Raw genomic sequence first — 18,962 nt, forward strand, 5'->3', positions numbered from 1 at the left:
TGGTTGGAATGGCTAGACTGAGAGCAGAGTATGTAAGGATCTTAGGAGTAAAGTCTAAGTAGTGAATGGAAGCGTTTTGGGAGCTATACAAGGAAGCTTCAAAGAATGATGAGACAGTAACATAGGTAGTAGGAGTTTTCTCCTTCCAAACTCTCCTGAAAATTAATTTCTCTGGGTCAGATACAGATGGGGTTTTCTACTGTGAGGTATCTGAGTGAGTGTGAGGCTTTCTGAAAGCCAGGATGATTAATGAGAATGGGATTTGTGGAGTCAGCAAGGTGATGAGGATGCAATCAGAACATCTTCACTCACCTACATAAAGAGTGCTTAACTTGTCATATCCCAGGGGAAAAATTCTTCAATACATTCCTCGGAAACGATGCCAAAAGATGTTGTCAATTCCAGAGAAAACCTCTGATTGCTTACAAGACCAATGCGTGGAAAATCTAGATTTTGTACATATGTCTTAATATATATAATAAACAGTAAGGTTTGGTTCATTCATCTAAAGGCACAAGCCATGTATTTTTGGTACTCCTTCACATATACAACTCATAGAAATATATGTATAAACTAGTGGGGGCCGAGTAGCTCAAGGACCTACAATTTAATAAGCTTTGGCTGAGAAATGAGAGAATATAAGGAGATAGAATAACTCATCACATAGAGCTTGAAGCATCAATAATTCTACACTCATCACATAGGGCTTGAAGCATCAAGAATTCTACAATTATCTAAGTTACAGGTAGACATAATGGATGAAAGAGGATTGGGTGCGATGATTCATGGAGCACAATTTTAAAGATATAATCTCAAAGATCCATGCAGGAACATGCATTAACAAGTCAATACAAATGAATCTGTAAGAATGTATGAAACATTTCTAGTAACTATGATTACTTGAAATCAGAGAGGAAACATGAACATAATTGAATTTAAATAGGGGGGTAACATACTGTAGTACTCGAAGGAGGAATCACCACCATTTCCTTAATATTCTGAAAGACACATATCATAAAGTCATACAATCTTGAAAATAACGTGTAGTTCTTTCTTTAGGATTCTGAACCTCTGTGAAGTGTTGCTTCCAGCTATTTATCTGGAGAGGGGAGCATTGAAAAATAATTACGACAAAATATCTCAGCTGAGCCTCAACTATTAGGTCGACTAGCTGTCTCAGCCTAGGATGGATCTGTGGTCCAAAAATACTACAATTAGATTAATTTCCCCATTAAATTGTGACAAGTACATGATAACAAAACAAGTCAATTTACAGAGGAAAAATTCCGCAAAATATATCCATCCCTGTAATGGCCTTTTCTCATGTTGTTGCTTTCCCACGGTCTGGCCTCCTGTGTCACTCAGTCAATTCCCGCCGCTTTTACCTTTACTGCTTGAATCATTCATTATTAAAATTCAGGAGTGGTCAAGTATCAGTTTCATGCCATAGCACAGAAGCACAGGTCACCTGAGGCGGTACTTTATCTCCCCTCTACATGGAGCACCATGCTGGGTCATCAAGTCCTCCTGAGCTTCCATGTCTTCATTTACTCTGTCAGTGTCATCCCCGATTTATGTCATAAGGGGCCTAAGAGGGTTAGCCCATGCCAATTTTTTAATGTTTCATCTCCTCTCTTAAATACCTCAAATGCTGACACACCATGCCTTCAAAGTTCTGCATTACCTCATCGTGGAGTTATCGCATTGGGATTTCCCATTAAAAGTCCTTACGGGACGGGGCATTTTGATGCACTTTAGCCCATTTTGCTTCATTTGACCGGGGGCTATGACCAAGTGCTTAGTCCAGAGATAGGGCCTTTGGATTCCCCTCTGGGGTATTTTTCCTTTGTTACATGGAATCCCGCATTTTGGTGATTTTTTATGCTTGCATTTGGTGCCTCCTCTCCAACATTGCAATCTTCGATGCGTGATGCGGTCTGGCCCACTTGGAAAAAGGATAAGGGAGGGTCTACGCCCTCTATAGCTTGCAACTTCCAAATGCTGATTGGTCCCACCCAGGATATCACAATCAGAAATTTCATAGCATCGTCTTTGTTTGCACCCTTTGATACATGCGATCATCGATATGTGGGATTGTCTATCCTGCTTAGCTCTTGGTTATTCACTCTCCCTATGACCACCGGCTAGCCCCCTTATCAGAGGTTCACAATCATAAATTTACTTTTGATGCACAACACACCACAACCGCCGATCACTGATCGTCGATCACCCTCCATGCTTAGCCCCTGGTTATTTTAGCTCTTTATGTGACCTTGTTCCAGCCCCCTTATCGGATCCCATTTCTCGGTGGATTGCAATTGAGGTTTTAAATTTGATGTAATAACATGCCTCGACCTGCAAATGCTGAGTTGCGATCTCCGATGTGACATCATTCTCTGCCACGTGTCACCTTGTGAGTGGTGACATGTGTCACTTAAATATGCCCCCATAGGACCTGTGAAAATGTCGGATCAGCATGCCACGTGTCCTCTATACTACCACATCATGATGACTTCAGCCGCCACATGGCCCCATTGGGACAAGTAGTATTCTACCACATGGCCCCCTAGAGGAGAGAGAAAATATATGCCTGCCCCTGGTTTTTTGTTGATTTCCTTTGCAAATCATTTTCGGCCCTTTCCGGTGATTTACACTTATTAGCATACTCCACCTGCAATTTCTTAAGAGTGACCAGTTGAAATCGTCGATTTCCAATTTGTGATTTGTTTGGGCGGTTGCGATTGCCGATATGTCGCATGGCTGTAAGGTGTGATCATTGATTTGTGGGCCCGCCGATATGTGGGATCGCCAATTTCTGATTGCCGATGCCCCCCAGAGATCTGATCACCAATTGCTGATATTGATGATCACTAATCACAAATTCTCTCCGAAATCCCCTGCTTCAGCATTAGAAAACTATGATTTGTGGGATCTGGGATTAAACTTAAACATTTTCCTTTGCTTTCTAGTTTTCAAGGGTAACTTTCAACCTGCTCTAACTTTTGATTCTGGAGTCCATTTGGGGAGTTCCATATACCGTTGGAAAGCTAATTTTGAGAACTATCCATTGGATGGTGTCTGATTTAGCTTTGAGTGTTTCTATGGCTTGGAGGCTAGCTCCAAACATCTCTATTCTTTTTCCCTCTTTGTACAATTGGAACTCTCTTTTTAGAAGGTGACAACATTGGCTCCACCTAGGGACAGGGCATTGGATTGCAATGCGTTGAGAACCTATAGACTGTGAACTTCTCTTTTGGGCATGGAGTCTTTTCTAAACAAATGATAATTTTGTGAAAGTGGAATTTTCAACAGAAACTGGAAATTTCATATAATAATTACAATACACACAACGATATTTACAATGGGTGTAATATAGGTACCTTTAATTATGGAAATAGAGTTTGACGAACTAACCATTTATTGACAGCTCCAACGATTCAACGTCCATATTTTCGAGCAAGTACATATTATTTCATTTCTCTTCTAAAAGTTTGAAAGGATCGAACCAAAGTGGATCAAATTTTCCGTGTTTGCCTTTTTCTTCACGTCGGACGTCCCATCAGAGAACTAAATCTCCTGGTTGAAGAGGTTGATCCTTGGCCTTCTTTTCAAACTGGGATTTCATATTCTATTGGTAATATGCCAATTTAACCCCCTCCTATTCTCTATTTTAATGAAGTTTGACCAGTTGTTTTATCCTTCGTGTCAAAGCACTTGGCTCTTCCTCAGCGTCCTGCAGTAACTTTTCCAGTGGCATTTGCAATTGGATTGGGAAGATTGCAGCCTTTCCATACACTAGCTCGAAAGGAAATTTTCCAGTGGATCATTTAAGAGTCACTCGGTTATCCCAGAGGGTGAACTTTAATTGGGTGGCCCAGTTCCTCTGATTCTTGGTGATGGTCTTCTTCAACACTCTCACCACAGTTTTGTTTGAGGACTCAACTAAGTTGTTACCTTGAGGATAGTAGGTAGTGGAGTGCTCGATGATGATATTGAATTTATGGTAGAAGATGGTGAACTTTTCATATTTGAAGACTTGAGCATTGTAAGTGATAATTTTGATAGGGAAACCAAAGTGATATAATATATTCTCCTCCATAAACTTGATTACCACTGAGTTTGTAGCGTTTCTAGTTGGGATGGCCTCTACCCACTTGGTGAAATAATTCATGGCCGTTAATATCCACTTATGTTGGCCACTTGAAGGTGGGTTCATTTCTCCTATGAAGTCTAGTCCCCACTGTTTGAAGGGTTCTCCGACATGCACTGAAATTAGGGGGAGAGGAGAAAGTTTTTATCTCTCAGTAAACACTTGGAACTTCTGACATGACCTGACTTGGGAATGAACATTTCCAAACAGTGTAGGCCAGTAGAATCCTACTTTGAGGATTTTGTGAGATGTGGTCTTCCAGTTGTAATGAAATCCACAAACTCCTCCATGAAATTCCTCAATCACTTTATGAGTTTCTCCTTCTAGAAAACATAACAAAAAAACTCCCACCGGGTCCTTCCAGTAGATTTGACCATTGGATATGATATACTTTTGAGCTTGCAGTCTCATATTTCTATACATAGGTTTATCCAACCCTAGTGGGCACCTCAGGAATAAGAGATAATGGATGATATTCTTATACCAGGGTGATCCCTCATATTTAGCATAGATCTTTTTCTTTGATGTTTTAATCCTGTACTGTTGAACTTCTGTTTTGCCTTCCTCTGTTATCAGGTTTATCCCCAAAGCTTGGCAGTTAGATTTTGATAAAATCTTGGCCAACGCCTGGCCTTTTATAAGCTTAGTAAGATTTATGTCTAACTCAAACTCCAATATCTTTTCTATCCACCTACCCCTTTTTCCTTCACTGTCTCCTTACACAAGGATGTCCTTGAGCGCTGTTGTTGGGACAAATGTTGTGATTTCTGATTGTAGCACATACACTTGAAATGCCTTCAAAGCCTTGACTAGTGCATATGCTTATTTCTCCAAGATTTTATATTTCATCTCAGCATCCCTTAGGATGTGGCTGAAGAAGGTGATGGGTTGTTCATAACCATCTTTATTCTTCTATAGTAGAACTGCGAAAATAGTATGCGGAGAAGCAAAAGAAAATATATAGAAAGGCATTGAGTAGTCAGGGCTGACTAGTACCAATGCTTCAACCAAAGCTTCTTTAATTCTAGTAAAAAAGTCTCGGGGGGTAGGGCTCCACTTGACTTCATTTTCCATTTTTAGCATATCTGTAATACCCTTCACTATTTTTGCACAAAGACTTGATTCTGGTATCCTTGGCATGTGAGGAGGCCTTCTCTAATTGATATTGGGCTGAGATATTGTTCAATGAATTCTGCAACTGATGGGAAGCTATGGCTTTACCTGTAAGGGTGGAGTAAATCATTTCTCTAGCCTGTTTGTGAAATTCAATTTGGTCTATGGGATGAATATCCCTTGCCAATACCTCAAAATCAATCTTCTTGTAATCTGCTGATGTCCTTGGTTGTTGTACAGTTGGTTTTACGAAGGACATTTGCATCTTTCCCTCCTTGATGTCAAAAGCTGACATCAACCTAGTTTGGTTTGTAGGTGTAAGCTTGAGATACTATGCATAAGACTGTGCCTTCAGTTTCTCATTTCTCATTTTGATTTCCTTGAATCTGTCCTTAATATCCTTATCTTTATCAGCAGGCCTACTGAATGAGGAGACTTCTACACTAAGCTGCCTGTAGAAATTCTCACTGTAGATTAACCTGATTATGCAATATAACTAAAGCAAAATACTTAATCTGCTTCTACAATCAAACTTGCGGAAGCGTAATCGATTTTAGCAAGATCAAACAGAACACATATAACAGAGAAGAAGAATCAATACACATAAAATACTCAAGGGAAAGCCTCAGCTAAAAACCCCGCTATCTGTATTATCATACATGGTGGAAATATCTTAGAATTACACAAAGCCTTAGCTCCCACTGCTAACCAGCTCTCAATACAATCCTCCTGGATGCTCACAGGCAAACAAGGATTCTCACAAACCTTCTCCTCTGCCCTCCAAGCCTCCTATTTCCTTGTGTTGTTTCTCCTGGGTGATCCTACTGTTACCAAGTGTAACACTGATCACTCACACTGATCTCACACCCTGTAAAACTACGCAATCCTCAAGGAACCTTGTTCCTTCTGCATGGATGAGTTTCCTTTATAAGAAAATTCCTCCAACTGATAATACAATGTCCCTGTCTTTAATCTCAACTGGTTCTTTGTCTAAACTGGCATGCATGAGTTATTTATGATAGAATATTCAGTTATCTAAAGTACACTAATTTCATGCATGCATGCATTAACTGACTAAACTCACAATTAGTTCCTCAAACTGTTTGGAACTAATTTAACTGGACATAACTCAGTTAACTGAGCTAACTAATTACAACTCAAATACAACTCATCCTTATCTCCTTAATTAAGGGATGATCCTTAATTTAAGGGATAACTGTTGCATGACTTCACAAATACTTCTAGCTTGAATTTCTCCAACTAATTAACTCAAGATGAATTAATTAATTATTTTTCAAGCGGCTGGTGAGACTAAATTCGAATTTTAATTCAAGGACAAATTAAAATTGGAATATTCTGAATGTTGTTTTTAGCATTTATATTTTCAGCATTTCTTGTTGCTATTCTCAACACTCCCTCTCAACAAGAAAGGAATTCAACTCGATCTCGATCCTGAACCTTTGGAATGTTCTGCATGCAACACTTATCTCTAGTGTTGTTGCTCCAACAACTCCAGAAACAAAAAATATCCAACTTGAATCAGTATGATGCGTCTGTCATCAAAGTCTCTGACTGTTATTGCCTTTGTCGGCTGAAAAACTTTGTGCTTCTATTGACTCTGCCTTTCTGCACTGTTGTCAATCCTTCTTTGCGCTCTTCAGTATCTAACTGCTCTAGCCTCTGTCACTTTGATCTCTGACTGCATCAATCCCACTGATTCCTCCCACTACTATCTACTTTGGGCTCCCGTAGCAAGGTACAATCCATGAGATAAAACCTCTCAATGGACCCTGCCCAATTTTAGCCTTCTTGAGACTATCACTTCACATCACCTCACCTCACACCTGGAGGTATGTCAGCATGTGGTCCCTCTGCTCGGTCTCCTCTCTGCTTCCCCAATTGTGGCTCCTCCACAATTGTCTGAGAATTTTTCTGGGACTGCATGTTGAGAGGTAATTTACTCTCCCTCTCAACCACCAAGTATCTAACCTTTGCCTTGCTCCTCAAGGCTTTGCATGCATCTTGTACCTCAAGTGCATATAGGTTCTTGGCTAGGACACCAATCTGTTTCATCTTTCCCGCCGTCACGAAATTTTCTAGAAAAAGAGTTGATTTTAAATCAACGAAATCTCCCTCATCCGAACTCTGATTCAGTCGATTTGTTTTTTGAATTTGGGTATTTTTTCGCAAAGAATCTAGATCTACTATTTGTTTCTAAAAATTTTCACAAATATTTTCACATCTGCTCTGCAAACTCGCGGCCCAATAATTTTTTTTTTTTTTTTAATTCTCTTCTTTGTATACTGTTCACTGTTCCAATAAAATTAGTTGTAGAAATTTATCTATAAATCAGCTAGCTCTGATACCATGTAGAAATTCTCACTGTAGATTAGCCTGATTATGCAATATCACTAAAGCAAAATACTTAATCTACTTCTACAATCAAACTTGTGGAAGCTTAATCTATTTTAGCAAGATCAAACAGAACACATATAACAGAGAAGAAGAATCAATACACATGAAACACAGAAAATACTCAGAGGAAAGCCTCAGCTAAAAACCATGCTATCTGTATTATCATACAAAGTGGAAATATCTCAGAATTACACAAAGCCTTAGCTCCCACTGCTAGCCACCTCTCAGTACAATCCTCCTGGATGCTCACAGGAAAACAAGGCTTCTCACAAACCTTTTCCTCTGCACTCCAAGCCTCTTATTTCCTTGTGTTGTTTCTTCTGGGTGATCCTACTGTTACCAAGTGTAACACTGATCACTCACACTGATCTCACACCCTGTAAAACTGCGCAAGCATCAATGAACCTTGTTCCTTCTGCATGGATGAGTTTCCTTTATAGGAAAATTCCTCCAACTCATAGTACAATATCCCTGTCTTTAATCTCAACTGGGTCTTTGTCTGAACTGACATGCATGAGTTATTTATGAGAGAATATTCAGTTATCTAGAGTACACTAGTTTTCCTCAAACTGTTTGGAACTAATTTAACTGGACATAACTCAGTTAACTGAGCTAACTAATTACAACTCAAATACAACTCATCCTTATCTCCTTAATTAAGGGATATTCTCCTTAATTTAAGGGATAACTATTGCATGACTTCACAAAGACTTCTAGCTTGAATTTCTCCAACTAATTAACTCAAGATGAATTAATTAATTATTTTTCAAGAAACTGGTGAGACTAAATTCGAATTTTAATTCTCAATTTTAATTCAAGGAATTAAAATTTGAATATTCTAAATGCTAATTTTAGCATTTCTTGTTGCTATTCTCAACATTGCCTTTCTAACATTTGAGTGTGTGAGGTAGATGGCTCCTGTGTTTCTCCAGATGGAACTGTGCCCCTGCTCATGTCAAACTTGGTATTGGTTACTTCTGTTGAGCCTTCTGTGTCTTCCTATTCTGAAACAGGATTGAGCCTTGGCCTTTTGCTCTGGTTGCCTTCATATTGCACATTGGATGTGTCCATGCCTGAAGTGGAGGCTCCCTCTCTGTTCCTCTTGGGATTCCTTTCCTCATTTTGAGGAGTCTGCAAAACTGTAGGTGTACTCATGGTTGCTTCTTGTTGTGGTACCTACAGGAATGAGCTTTCATCAAGTTTTCTTTCTAAATCACACAAGGTATTTTCAACATCTATCTTTGTACTATCCCTGTCTATAAGAGTGTTCTCCAACCACTCAGATTGATTGGCATATCTTTCTATCTCTGGTATGGGGTGATGAATGTAAAGCCCCAATTTGACCTTTTGTCTAAGTTTGGTGATGAACATGTTATCACAAAAATCCACGCTGATAGGCTGTTGATCAGGAAGACTTTGAGTAACTATTTCAAACCAAAATTTTGGCTGAGGCTTAGCCTCCTCAACCTGAGAGGGCTTTCTCACTGGATTAAATATTTTACTTTGAAGATTAGATAGCTAACTCTATGGAAAATTCGAACAACAATGTATAAATGGTTGAAATACCAATTAAAAAACTTCCATTGGGCTATGGAGTCAAAGTGTGTTTCAGTACAACAACAAGATCAATTTCACATGGAAGTCAGGGCATAGAGGGTTTTAACATAAAAGAAAAACAAAGATATAATATAGAGAACACAGCCTACAAACACATGAAGGAAGTTAGAGCATCATCAAATGAATTCTAAGTAACATATGTCTATACCACTGCAAGTAAGTATATGAAGGAAGCCATGAGGAAAATCAAACATTGAAACCCTTTCTGAATCCTGAGTAGTGAAAGCAGCTCTTTGTATTAACCTGAAAACATACAGTCATATACAATAGCACAATGTGCTTGTTTCTTTGAAAATTGCCCACCCCAAGTGCATTACATCTCTTGTCATATCTAGAGTTCATTACAAGCTTGGATTCCTTCCTCCATCATGAGGGGAATTGGAATTTTCCATCAGTGACACCTATTCTAACCATAAAACAAACCTTTAAATGCATTTGATAGCTAACTAGCAGTCCTAGAGACCTAATACAACTAGGAGTGTAACTCCTTATTATGACTAAACCACCTAAACTAAACATTAAATGCATTCTTTGACAACTAAAACCTCATGAATTTAAATTTGATGAAACCTCCCACGTTGTCACCTGACTGTTGATGACAAACCTAAGAAATTAGGGAACATGTTTCCCTGTTTTTAGGTTTAGGATCCTTGAAAGTTGGCACGTGGACAGAGCCTTTATCTCCTCATCCATGACACATTTTTCAAAACTGAAGGATTTTTTTGTATTCCATGATGTCTAGAACAAAAACCTCTCTTGGTTTTTTAAAAAACTTCTCCAGTTGTCCAGAATCTGTCCTTGAAAAACACGTGTAAAATAGGAAAAATCTATTTTCTGAAATTAGGGTCTCAATGAAATCTTAGTATCTCCTAACTAAAAACACTTATGAAGAAAGTGAGATAGGTTATTGTAGCTGGAGATTTTATGAAGAGAAACCTCCCTCATAATTCCAAAATAAGTTTTCCTATAACCAGAAACTGATCTTGAAAAAGACTGCTAAAACTAGAAGACAAAACTGCACCTACAACAGTTTTGTAGCGCAAGTTTAACCATAAATTTCTCCCACCTTAGAACTAATTTGAAGAAACTGAAAGAGGTTTTTGTAGTTCAGTATGTTAGGAATAAAAGCCTCTTTCAGTTTTCATATGCTCAGGAAACCTTCTGGAAGTTGACTAGTAAAAACAGTTTTACTGCTGAAACAGGCTGCTTCAGGGGTTTCGTAGCGCGCTACGAAAACTACTAGTTCAGTGATTTTGTAGCGCAAAACTAGTTTTTTACACTGTCTGCACTACGAAAATGTGGATTCATAGCAAGTTTCAAAAAAATTTCAAAATGGCTAAACACATGACTTTCAAAACATGATATGAGATCCATAAAGTGTAAAACAAGGTTGTTGAGCTTTATTTGATGATGGAAATGAGACTCTAACCCTATGACTTAGACTCTAAAAACCATAAAAGTGACTTAACCACCATCTAAAACTATGAATTAGGAACAAATGTTAAATGTAAACCTTGACACAAGCTTGACACGTGGAAATAATGTGTGATGTGGGACCAGTGATGGCCAAGAATGGAGTGTTGACCCTATTTGACCATACCAACAAGACTCTTTTCTAGATTCTAGACACTAAAGCAACCATGGAAAGACTAGACCAAGGCTAACACCGATCGTTTGGAATAGAACTGATGCTCCGAATTTAGAAATCATTTCTTAAGTGATAACAGAACCCTTGAGGGTCATATCTCCACATGAAACTGTTTTGAAACATCATTTGTTGCAGAATCAGATTTGCGTCCTGCCCTGCTTCTCTAGAATTGCAAATGAAAGGGCCTAACTGGCTTTTTACTCTGAATTGTGTTCTTTTCTTGGTTGAGACAAAATTTACTTCATCAGAATTCATTATTTTCCTATAATACTCTAGAGCAAATAACCTCATGGGGAGGTATTTGGGGAGTTTTTATGGGGCAAGCTAGTACCCATAGATTCTTATTTCTGTGTGCTTTTGGTAAAGGTACCAATCTCCCACTTTACTTTGTTTGGACAACTGGAGGACTCTTTTGATCTCTTGGCTTATTTTGGGTGGAGGAATTCCTATCAGCATAGTCATGACTGGATGGACAAAAGAGTCAATAAAGTCTGTATAGGTGTATGGTGAGGAATACTTGTCGAACAATGGTGTCCAAAATATGACAGACCTGGGCTAGCCTTTAGTATCAAGCTTCTGAAGGGTGAAAGGGAACCCGTCTGACTAATAATACAAAAACATATGGTATAGTACAGATGAGTATTTGAATACTCTTTTATTGTGCATTCTAGTAAATTTTTCATGCATCCTCTCAGCTATGAACTGGGCATAATTGTATAGAGTAGCAGGAGGCTTTCCTGGGGTGAAAATGGACATGAAGGCCAGGATGAGCTCATCAACAAATTCATCAGTGGTACAGCCCAAAACACATGATATCATAGTGACAATATGCTTGCCCCTTTCAGAGAAAATGGCAGAAACATATGGAGGGGCATCTTTAGGAATGTGCTTGTCTTCAACAATGAAAGTTTGAAATATTTGGGCTAGTCTAGAGGGGGTCAACTTGGTGTATAGGTCTAACAAATCCCCAATGGAGAGTGGGGTCAGGTCAGGACCTGGTTGGACTTGCAACATCTCATTAATTGACTCAGCTGTGATTATGAACAAAACCTTTTGGTCAGGGGACATTATAGCTCTCTGGCTGGGAATGTAACAGGCATGGCACATATGGACAATTTCAGGAAAAACATGTACTTAGGGAAATTGGTATTTGGGCAAATTGGAGTCCCAAAGACCAATTTCATCAGAATGGTTCAGATATCTGTCTCTACTCAAACAATGAATTTTGAGCAGGACCTCATATGCACTTGTGTCTCTGATTTGAAAATCCCTGTCCACCAGGGGGAGGTGGTCTAGGTCCAAATGGGGAGTTGTGATAGGTCTGACATCCATGGCAACAGGGGCAGCCATAATTCAGTTCTTGTGGATTTGAATTTGGCTTTCACAGGTTTATTCAGAGGTTTTAATGGAAACTAGAAGCTTTCAAAAGGGTTTGGGCACAGACTTTTAAATTTAAAGTAATTTCAATTAATTTTACTTAATTAAAACACTTTACAGACTGAACGTTTTCAAATTGGAAAGGGTGACTGGTAATTTATCTTTAAATACCTGGAATTGGGTGAATTAGCTTCAAATTCGAGGTTCACGACAACTGCAGATGTTTGAATGGCTCTGGTATGGACTGAGGGGTTGATTAGGGTCTCTGCAGCTCTTTCAGGAGTGAATTTGGAGTTCAATTGGTAAATTCAACGTTCGTAGGTGTAGCACTGGTTTGCAGAGGTTCACAAATAAAATGAGCGAAAAAAGGCAAAAAAGGGCTTCGCAGGCTTTTTATTAAGCAACGGTCACTTTTTGGCGGGTAATTTTACATATGAACAGTAGGTGGTTTTTCGAGTTTGGCGGGGAGGCAGTTTCCCAAGCCATTGCACCACTTTTGTGGAGGGAGCGGTATTTAGGAGGGGTCACCGGATCTACTCCATCGCTCGGTACGTAGTAGTTGGGGGGCCGAGGAAAACCACCTTATCGGGCGAGTAAAGGTCGGCCGTCGGGTGTGGCTGATATGGCTGTGGACCGTCGAATGAGGGCGATGATGATCGGACGGCAGTCGGGCGAAGGAGGTACGCAGGTGATAAGTGCATGTGTTTCAGGGTGGCCCAGGGCTTTAATCCTTGGTGATTTGGGATTAATTAAGACTTAATCATGGGTTTAAAATGATCGGGCGAGGCTTAATGATGGGATTAGTTTAACTTTACCGCACAGTGGTGTATTAAGTGGGTTTTGTCGGGATATGGGGTAAATTATATAGTTTATATTAAAACTAAGGGTTGGGATATTTATATAGGGGATTTATTTAATATATGGGAAAAGGTACATGGGGATTTATATAATAAAGTTAAAAATTAATATGAAATGAGCGGAGTGAGCATACCCTTAGCATAAATGTAAAATTTGCGCATTTTATTCACATACATTTCATACATAGGATAGATCACTTTTGTGGGTTTTTTGAATGAAATAGAATTTAAAATGGGGTTTTTTAACTTTTCCTAGGCAAATGAAGTTTATCCTTAGGAAAAGGGGTTTTATTAGGGTAATGAAGGGAAAATTAATCTTATGAAGGGAATTCTAACACTTGATGTCCATAAGTCACTAAGCCAAGGGTCCAGTCCCCCCAAAAGTCAGAGAAATGCTCTGAGCCTTTATGACTTTGAAGGATTTAAGTAGTAGAACTTACTTGTGGATGTGGAAATTAGTAATTAAAGGGGTAAAAAGAATGAAGGGAAGTTAATTAAATGAACTTGTGAACCATTGTATTTTGCCTTCTTAAATGTTCATGCACATTGAAACATATAGTCAAGCATGATAAATGTAATTTTATCCAATCAATTTTATGCTTCAGCAACCTTTCTTCTACTTACCCATTACTTACCCTACCATTTTTTCTTCATTTTATTTGAGTGCATTTAGAATAGCAAACACTTATCATTCATTTTTCTTTTGAAAAGTAAACTATCTAATTCTAACCTTATATCATCCAAGGGCTCAGATTAAACTGATGAGCTCCTTTTATTTTCTCTACCTATCTAATGACTTGCCAAGATTAAACGGTTTGGTCAGATTTTATTCTCTAACTATAAACATAAAATTGAAAGCATGAAATAGCCAAGATTAAACATTTTGACTACCATGGGTTGTGGCATGTATGACAAACTACACACAACCATTATTTAAAACAATAAAGCAGTAAATAGTAGTGGCATTTAAACTTGCACACTTTCATGATCTATTTTTATTTTTTTGGGTTCATATTTTTTATTTTTTTTATCTTTTCTTATTCTTTTTGTCCTTTGATTTTTCTTTTAGCACATACCCTCTTTACATTTTTAAATTTTTAATATGGAAAACATTTTCAGAAAGAAAATGTATGTACAATATTACAAGGCTCAAACTTAGCCAATTCAAAATTATGAATCCTATCATTATAGGACCCTAACAGGTCCTCCTCAGCGGAGTTGCCAATTTGTGATGCAGGTAAATTCTAAGTGGAAACACAAACAATTCCTCTAGCCCGAGAGAGCGGGTCTAGTCACAAACAGACAATCTATGGAAGATTTCCTTAATCTAGAATCAATTAAGAGGGCCTACCTCTTAGAACGCTATTTCGCTTGGTGATGATCCTGCTTCCTCGCTCCAGCTATCTTTCGTTTCCTTCCTTCGAACACCTGAAACAAGCAAACAACAACAAATAGCATACAATATTGTATTCAGCCTACTTAATAGGTCAAGGAACATTAAGCCATAAATATGTAAAATGACAATTCATGTAGGAAATCAATCGATAGTTGCATTTATATAAATCAAAAAGATATTACAATCGGTGCCCTGACGTTGTTGGTCTCCTCTGACATATCCGGGTTCCCACACTTCTTCTAGCACTTCATGGATAGCCCCAACAATAGAGGTTTTAAGGCCTCTTTCCCTCTAGTCTCAAAGCACACTATTCTCCCTCAAACATACACTAGAAAACTTCATACTATAGATGTCTTGTTGATTATTCTAACTCCAAACTAAAACCAGCTTTTTCTTGGGAAAAAGAGAGGTTTATATAGCTTGGATGGATGGGAGATGGTTCCTCTTCTCATGGGAGAAGGCCTTATCTCTTGGATTAGTTCCATCCTAATAGGGGAAAGGAGCCCAAACGGACCTCCTCGGCTCCATTCGTCCTAACCATTTACCAGAATTCCGTTACGAAGTTTCGAGAGCTGGAAGCTTCGACTCCATATTTAAAAAACTTTCCAAAACAGGATCGGCGTGACTGAGAAAGGGCTCAGTCGATCTTATTGGCACTAGGGACAGTTGTAATCCCTACATATCGGCGCGAGGAGGACATAGGTCATTAACGTCGGTCTTGTAAATTGGGGTAAACATAATATTTTTGGGAAATGATGCAAAAGGGAATTGTTCTCCTCATGAAGAGGGACACAATGGGAGTTTCTTCATGATGGGAAAGCATGTAGGGTTCACTGTAGAGGTCCTCCAGGATCATGGAACGGGGAGTACAGGGACAATGACAAAATTTTGTGTAGCAATCTTATATCCAATCTAGAGTAAATGGAGTTTCCTAGTCTATCCGAGTTTAAAGAAAGAGTCTCTAATTTGCGGTTGGGAAGCTCTAGATGTTATGTCACCAATGGAATCAACATCAGTTTTAAGCAAGAGAAAATAAGTTTCCAATCATATTCTGGAAAAGGTTTTTCTAGTCCCTTGGTTTAGCTATGATTTTCATGTCAGTTTTTGGTGCCTTTTTCCTCTGTAAATTATCTTCCTTTCCTTGGATTGTCTTAATATATTATTATTTTATTTCTTAGTTGGTATTTTGTGTTAGTTATATTGGAGGTGACTTTATTGTTTGTGGCTCTTTTTCATCGAGTGAATTTATTTCCTTTCTTTGTTTCAAAGTTTACATTTCCTTGGAGAACCTTGTCGGTTTTTTCCAATGTCCTTAGATTAGCATGGGTTCAGTTTGGGTTTTGGTTCGACTAGATCTTCTCAACCCTCCAATTGCATTCGTTGGATTTCCATGGCTCTTTGGTCCTCTCTTAATTATCCTCTTTAGTCTCCTTTTCTCCTTAAGTCTTGTCTAGCGATTCTATAGTCAGATATACTTATTATTCTCTTCCATTTTTTTGCCTAGTGAATTTGGTCTATTTCCTTGTTAAAATGGAATGTCCAACTCACTCAAGGGATTGAAGGGTGAGAATAGGATCTCATCAACCTTCTAACTCTCAAGCCCAATTCTCTACAGAGAGTTCATTTGTTATTATGTGCAATACACCCATCCCAAAATTTGAAGAGAGATATATTATGTAAAACAAGAAGCCAAAATAGAAAGATATTTATGACAAATGTCAAGGTTGAGGAGGAGGTTGGAGGATAGGTTCCTAATACATGAAATCAAAAACTTGCTAGACAGGATAAAAGCAAGTTGTTGGGAATTAAAAACCATCATGGGAAAAGTATTATTTGAGTGTTCTAAAGCCCAACAAGATATTTTATTGTGCATAGATGAAATGCACAAGAAGATACAAAATCTTATCAATAGGGCGTCAATTGTGGCCAAAAGACTTGTATACTTAGAACTTTATACCTCCAAAGAGGAATATGAAGTCTCCAATATAATTTATTTAGAATCACCATTCAACTATATGCATTTCCTTCTCATTTTTGTCGTATAGTTATTGTAGCATTACTGCAATCCTAAATAAATTGTCAAATCCAAATTTATTATAAAAATTACTAAACTTAATATATATATATATATATATAAAATGATAAACTCCAACATACCCAATACATACCCAATACATTAGCCAAATGTTTTAATATTTAATATGTAGCAAACTATAATCCAGGAAAAATATGAGTTATAAACTCTAACTTCACATTAGCATAATACAATAATTACTTAATAAATGTTATTTAAATGCTAAAAATTATAAATGTTGCTAAAGAAAATCCATTAAATCTCATGCCAAATTATTGAGCAACATTTCATTTTTCATCTAAATAACTAAAATATTTTTAATATAGCTAATTTTCCTTCAATCGATAAAGGGGTTGAGCTAGAGATGAGGAGACTTGGTTTGATTTTAAATATAAAACAAAAATAATTAAATTAAATAATTTTAATAAAATTAGATTTTTTAATGAATAATAATAAAATCATTAATAAGAAAATCTTGAAATATTATAAAAATCCAATTTTAATGTCCATAATTTTTCTAGTGAAACTAGTTACCCTAATAGATGTGTCTATTTTAGAGTAGTGCTTCCAACATTTTAATTTAACTATTAATAATTATTAAGTGGATGGTAAGGATTTAATCTGCATGGAATATTATAGATATTCTTAGTAGTAGGATGGTAGAGATTTAATCTACAAAGAATATTCTAGAATATATTTAATAGTAGTCTCAAATTAAAGGTTGAGATTTATCTCAACCTTACTCATGTAGCATGTGAACCTTACTCAAAGGCCCATGGTATTGTAACAATCTCCATGATAAAGTGAGAGTAAATCTCCATGGTTAAGAATTTTGTTATATGTTTTTTTTAAATATATATATTTAATTCTTTTTATAATTAATAATAATAATGATATAAATTTCCCTCGGTTAGGGTGTGGTAGGGGAGAAGGGGAGATGCCAAAAGAGGTGGGCCAAAGGGGATGGGAGATAGAGGTGTCAAAAGCCAACCACCTGGGCCCAAGGGAAAATGGGGCGTTGGGATGTGGGAGGACGAGACGGCAGGTGGGGCAGCACGCAGGATAGGGCAGGGCAGAGGACGGCACCGAGAAAGTACAGGTGTGGTCGAGGATGGAAGAGAGTGACAAAGGATTGGGGGCAAGTGAGAGGGTGGGAAGAATAGAGATGGAAAGTGGCACGATGGCAGAAAGAAACTCACGACAGGAGCAGCCGGAGGCACGAGTGAAGTAATGGGAGGCAGTAATGGAAGGGTTAGGGTAACCTCATCCTGAGGAAATGGAATAAAAGAATGGGCCGCTGGAGGAGGAAGAGGGCACGTGGGGGGCCGAATGGACATAAGGTGGGGTAGATGGACAAAACAACAAGAGGCAAAGGCAGATGGGAGAGGAGGTAGTTGCATGCAAAGGGAGAAGGCGAAAGAACGAGAAGAGGAAGGTGGTGGACGCAGGCTGGAGGACGTCGGGAGAATAACGGGCTTTGTCGCAAAACATTGGTATGTTACTCCGGTAGCCTTTCTCGCTAGCATTGTAGAAATGATTATTTCAGAGGAATTCAGGGAGGGGGTTGAGGGAAGTCAAGACTCAGAATGAGTTGAGACCTGGGCTGCCTAGGATTCTAACCCAACCGAATGGAGAGTCTATGCCTGGAATGTTGCTGGAGAGAGGGGGTTCGATAAATTTATAGTGTATCTTTGGGTAGATGAGAAGAGAGGGAATGAGGCAAGATGGGATGACAATTGGGATTTCTTTAATGGAGAGCGTAGGAAGCCTGCAGTTCTGACCAGGTGGTACCTGAGGCATGGAAAGGAAGAGATAATTATCAGAGGCAGGGAGGTTGGAATCACCATGGCCAAAGTAGCAAGGTTGTGGCTAGCCTGGCTCGATTAAAACCTGAACCCGACTATTGGATGTAGGACTTAAGGGATAACCAGGGGCAAAATTCAGGCGAGGATACCTAAGAGGAGAGTGTCTTGGACCAGAAACTCAAATGTGACCCTAAATACTGATAAGGGAACCCAAATTTGGGACTCCTGCAAAATCGAAAAGGCTGACCCACACGCTCTGGTTTGCTAGGGAGGGATCAAACAGAGAGGAGAGGAATCGAGAGGCTGAAGCATGTTATTCCAAGAGCAGGTAGGGGGGAAACTTGGGGAGAAGGAGGGAAAACCGAAGTTGCCAAGCCCGAGGCAAAGAAAATTATGATCACTCTATGTAAATGTATTCAGATTGATAATGGAATTTCTTTTGTCAATGTTTTAGGTATTAAAATAATCAGGGTGTAGCACAGCTTAGAGGCTCAGACCCTACATCGTGTT

Source organism: Pinus tabuliformis, chromosome 4_1 (genome assembly GCF_031772625.1).
Source record: "Pinus tabuliformis cultivar Carrire ecotype Pingquan chromosome 4_1, CPIR1, whole genome shotgun sequence".
NCBI classification, from domain to species: domain Eukaryota; kingdom Viridiplantae; phylum Streptophyta; class Pinopsida; order Pinales; family Pinaceae; genus Pinus; species Pinus tabuliformis.